Genomic DNA, 5,804 nt, shown 5'->3' on the forward strand with positions numbered 1-5,804 from the left:
GCTGCTGACTTTAGCCGATTGCTCCGTTAGCAGGGTATAGTGGTCACCCCGAGTTAATTAAGCGTGAGCATGTTGCACTGCCTTAAGTCGTTGCCGACTTAAGCCGATTGCTCCGTTAGCAGGGCATAGTGGTCACCCCGAGTTAAGTAAGCTTGAGCATGTTGCACCGCCTTAAGTCGTTGCCGACTTAAGCCGATTGCTCCGTTAGCAGGGCATAGTGGTCACCCCAAGTTAAGTACGCGCGAGCATGTTGCACCGCCTTAAGTCGTTGCCGACTTAAGCCGATTGCTCCGTTAGCAGGGCATAGTGGTCACCCTGAGTTAAGTAAGCGCGAGCATGTTGCACCGCCTTAAGTCGTTGCCGACTTAAGCCGATTGCTCCGTTAGCAGGGCATAGTGGTCACCCTGAGTTAAGTAAGAATGCAAGTCAATCATGAACAAACTGAGTATCTTGGAAGCCCTTTTTTATTGATGACATATTTCCATTTTACAGAGTACATCGTCGTCCCGATAGCTTTTGAAATTCAGCTAGGGATAAAACTTCCTGAGGTGTTCTATGTTCCAGGAGTTCCCGACCTCTGTGCCGTCCATCTGAGTGAGACGATATGATCCTGGCCGAGTGACTTCTACTACTATGAAGGGTCCTTCCCATAAGGGCGATAACTTGTGTCGTCCCTCCCCCGTTAGAATTCGGCGGAGGACGAGATCTCCTACTGAGAAGGATCGCTGTCGCACGGCCTTGTCGTGATATCGCCTTAGAATCTGCTGGTACCGTGCTGATTGGATTACCGCATTCAGCCGTTCTTCTTCGAGTATATCAATGTCCTCCAGCCTGGTGGCCTCGACTTCTGCTATGTTTTCGAAGATCAACCTTGGCGCCCCGAACTTGAGATCGGCGGGTAACACTGCCTCCGACCCATAGACCATGAAGAAAGGAGTGTTTCCATGCAGAGCTCGGCTAGGTTGGGTTCTTAGGCTCCAAACGACATAGGGCAATTCCCTTATCCATTTTCCTGCGAACTTTTCATTCTTATCGAAGACCTTTTTCCTGAGTGCCTCCAGTATCATCCCGTTGGCTCGCTCAACCTGCCCGTTGGCTCTCGGGTGTGCTACAGAAGCATACTTGATCTGAATGCTTTTTTGCTCGCAGAAGTCGAAGAACTCTGAACTTGTGAAGTTGGATCCTAGGTCAGTTATGAGGCTGTTTGGTATCCCGAATCTGAATATTATGTCTTGTATGAATTCCACGGCCTTAGCTGAGGTCAAAGAGGCAATGGGCTTGAACTCTATCCATTTAGTGAATTTGTCGATTGCTACCAATACATGAGTGTATCCTCCTTGAGCTTTCTTGAAAGGTCCAATCATATCCAGTCCCCAGCATGCGAAATGCCAAGTTACTGGTATGGTCTGCAGTTGTTGTGCTGGTAGATGTTGTTGATTTGACAAGTATTGGCAAGCTTCGCACCTCTGAACTAACTCGGCTGCATCACTCTTCGCTGTTGGCCAATAGAATCCTGACCTGAAGACCTTCCCGACTAGTGTTCTGGATGCTGCATGTATTCCACATTGCCCAGCATGGACCTCCCCCAGAAGTCGCTTCCCAGTAGATGGGAGAATGCACTTCATGAGGACGCCTGATGCACCCCTTCTGTACAATGTCTCCCCAATGAGTGTGTAGTGAGCCGACTGTCTGGCAATGCGCTCGGCTGAATTCTTGTCATCTGGTTCCTCTTCATTCTTTATATACTTGATGATTGGCCTTCTCCAGTCATAAGAGTCTGACTCGGGTTGATCTATAATATTACACTCTTCTGCTTGATCCATTGAGATGCTCGGCTGTAGTATTTCTTGCACAAAGACTCCAGGTGGGACATGAGTTCGACTGGATCCTAACTTGGACAACACATCGGCTGCTGTGTTCCGATCTCTTTCTACATGATGAAATTCCATACCCTCAAATTTATCTTCCAGCTTTCGGACGGCAGTGCAGTATTTTCCCATTGAATTGCTTGAACAATCCCACTCTTTGTTTATCTGGCTAATGACTACCAGAGAGTCTCCGTACACCATCAATCTCTTGATGCCCAATGATATGGCGATGTTCAATCCATGGATCAGAGCTTCATACTCGGCTGCATTGTTGGAGGCTGGAAACAGCAACTGGAGGGCATATTTGAGGTGCTCGCCTCTAGGTGCAGTGAAGAGAATTCCTGCTCCTGCTCCCTGCAGCTTCAGCGAGCCATCAAAATACATTCGCCACACTTCTGCAGTCTCTGGGTTATCTGGTACTTGCTGTTCAGTCCACTCTGATACGAAATCAACCAGTGCTTGAGTTTTGATGGCAGTGCGAGGTCGGAACTCGATGTCATGAGATCCCAGCTCACAAGCCCACTTGGCTATTCGGCCAATGGCTTCCTTGTTGTGAAGAATATCCCCTATCGGAAAACCAGTGACTACTATGACTTTGTGGTCATCAAAGTAGTGACGTAGCTTGCGGGCAGTTAGAAGTACTGCATATAATAGCTTCTGAACTTGAGGATACTTTTTCTTTGAGGGGCCCAGAACTTCACTGATGAAGTAAACAGGATGTTGCACTGGGTAGGCATGTCCTTCTTCTGCTCGCTCGACTACCAACACGGTGCTTACCACGTGAGTCGTGCAAGAGATATACAGTAGTAGATCTTCAGCTCGTTGAGTTGACATAGCTCGTCGTGGTGGCTTCAGTACTGGTGGTGTTGTCAAGAATTTCTTCAGTGCATCTAGAGCTTCCTGTGCCTCTGAAGTCCACTGAAACTTATCCACCTTCTTGAGTAGCTTGTAAAATGGTAAACCTTTTCCCCCCAGCCAGGATATAAATCTGCTCAGAGCTGCCATACATCCAGTGAGTCGCTGAACCTTCTTTTGTGATCGAGGCGCTTCCATCTTCATGATAGCTTCAATCTTATCCGGATTAGCCTCAATTCCCCGGTGGCTGACAATAAACCCGAGTAACTTTCCTGCTGGTACCCCGAAAACACATTTTTCGGGATTAAGCTTCCATCTATACCGTCTCAAACTGTTGAAAACCAGCTGTAAGTCTTCGATGAAGTTTTCCGAATTCTCTGTTTTGATTACCACATCATCTACGTAGGCCTCCACATGCTTGCCCCAGTGATCGGCTAAGCATGTTTGAATAGCTCTCTGATAAGTCGCTCCAGCGTTTTTGAGGCCGAACGACATGGAGGTATAACAGAAAGCACCAAACGGAGTAATGAACACTGTCTTTTCTTCATCTTCCTTTGCCAAACTAATCTGGTGGTATCCGGAATAGCAATCCAGGAAAGACAGCACAGAACATCCAGCGGTGGAGTCCACCACTTGATCTATCCTCGGGAGCCCAAAGGGATCCTTTGGACAGTGTTTGTTGAGATCAGTATAGTCAACGTACATGCGCCAATCCACTTTATTCTTTTTGAGTACAAGAACAGGGTTGGCTAACCACTCGGGATGTAACACTTCTCTAATGAATCCAGCCGCTACCAAGCAGGCTAACTCGGCGCGAATGGCCTCTCTCTTGTCGGGCGTGAAACGACGTAGTTTTTGCCGGATCGGCCTAGCCTGGGGATAGACCTTCAGTTTGTGCTCGGCCAGTTCTCTTGGGACTCCCGGCATATCCGCAGGTTGCCACGCGAATACGTCTCGGTTATCTTGCAGAAACCGGACGAGCGCGCTTTCCTATTTGTCGTCCAGGCTGGAGCTGATGATGGCAGTCTTGCGTTCATCAGCGAACCCCAGGTTGATCCTTTTAGTTTCTTCAGTCGGCCGCATAGAGGTCGCGGCCTGAGCTTCGTTTGCCGGTACTGCAAGGTCCTCCTCAGGCTTAGAGTTCGCCTGTGTTGAAGAAACCGTCGACGGCTTGGTGGTGAGGGCTGCTTGGATGGCCACTCGGAAACACTCTGCGGCACCTTGGAAGTCGGCGCGCACAGTTATGATTCCTTGCGGTCCTGGCATCTTCAGTATCATGTACGTGTAATGCGGAATGGCCATGAATTTGGCCAATCCCGGCCTCCCGATGATGGCGTTGTACCCGCAGTCGAAGTTCGCCACTTCGAACCTCAGGAACTCGGTTTTGTAGTTCTCCGGAGTTCCGAAGGTAACAGGCATGTAGATGTGGCCCAGCGGGTATTCCCCTTCAGTCGGCACGATGCCGAAGAAGGGAGTGTCCGACTCATGGAGCTCTTTGAGGTGAACTCCCAAGCCTTGGAGTGTCCGGGGGAAGGTGACGTTGATGCTGCTCCCCCCGTCCACTAGCACCTTCTTCACCCGGCTCTCTCGGATCACCGGATCGACGAGGAGCGAGTATTTGCCTGGGTGGTCGAAGTTGAGCCATTGATCCTCCCGAGTGAAAGTGATCGGGTGCTCCGACCACCGGTATGGGGCGGGAGGACCGGTGGTCGCCACCAATATCTGGCGGTCGTTGAGCTTTTGTTGCCTTTTGTTCTCCTGCGACACGTGTCCGCCGAAGATGACGTTGACCTCCCTGTCAACGCGCGGGAAGGCTCCTCCTCCTCCCTCCTCCTGCTGATGGGGTTGTCGTGGTTCATCTGGCCCTCCCCTCGGCGGAGGGGGAGGTAGAGGTTGGAAGGGTCGGCCGTGCCCGACGGAGTGCTTGAAGTCCCGGCAGTTATGAAGAGTGTGGCGCATGTCCTTGTGGTACGGGCACTGGGCGTCGAGGATGTCGTCCAGCGTGCGCTCGCCTCCGCGAGGTCCTCCTCGGGCGCGAGAAGCTGGTGGCCCGGCGACGTGTACTTCTTCGCGGGGCCTCTTCTCCCAGCGTTTGTCGGGTTGCTGGTTCGCGTCGCATCGTGGTGCCGCTGGTGCGGGCTTTGCTCCTTTGATGAGGTCCTGGGCTCGCTCGTCGGCGGTGATGTAGAGGTCGGCTTCCCGGAACAGCTCCTCGGAGGTGGTCGGCGCCTTCTGTAATATGGCTCGGACGAAAGCCGAGTCGTTGGATCCTCTGTAGAAGTCCTCGATCACGGCTGCCTCCGTGACCTCGGGGATACGATTTCTCATGGTCTGGAACCTTTTGAGGTACGACCGGAGAGTTTCGTCCCCCCGACGCTTGATGGATTTGAGATCCCACGGTTGCGCCGGTTTGTCGGAGAGGGACTGGAAATTGGCGGTGAAGCGTCGACTGAAGTCGCCCCAGTCGTCGATGCAGTGTCGGGGTAGATGTCGCATCCATTACAGCGCGTCTTGCCCAAGGACAATAGGTAAGTACGCGGTCATCACGTCCTCGGACGCCCCGGCAGCCCGAGCAGCGGTGGTGTAGACGGCCAGCCAGCCCCCTGGATTCTGCTTAGGTTCATATTTGTCGACATTGGATACCTTGAAGTTAGGAGGCCATTGGATGGCCCTAAGGCGTGGAGTAAGAGCAGACACTCCACACGTGTCCTCCTGTCGTCGGGGATGATGTCTGTCCCGAGGAGGGGAGTAGTTGTTGTGGTTCCTCGACCGTCCCCGGGTAGTACCGCCAGTTGAGGCCGTTGCCGACTCAGTTCTGGTGGCCTGGCTCCGAGCTAGGATGCCATGATCCCTGTCGTACTCCTCCCGGCGGCGGATCTCGTTCTCATGCCGTCGTTCACGAGAAGCATTGATGGAGCTTCGCGCGTCTCGGCGACTGTTGATGGCGTGTCGTAGATCGTTCGGCGGGTGAGCAAGCGGTAGAAGATGGTTGGCTACCTGGGTGAACAGTCGTCGGTAGCCCTCGGCGTCGGGGGTCCGAGGGAGTCCATCAGCTATCCGAGCTAGTACTCCTCCAACATC

The sequence above is a fragment of the Zea mays genome, chromosome 4 (genome assembly GCF_902167145.1).
Source record: "Zea mays cultivar B73 chromosome 4, Zm-B73-REFERENCE-NAM-5.0, whole genome shotgun sequence".
NCBI lineage: Eukaryota > Viridiplantae > Streptophyta > Magnoliopsida > Poales > Poaceae > Zea > Zea mays.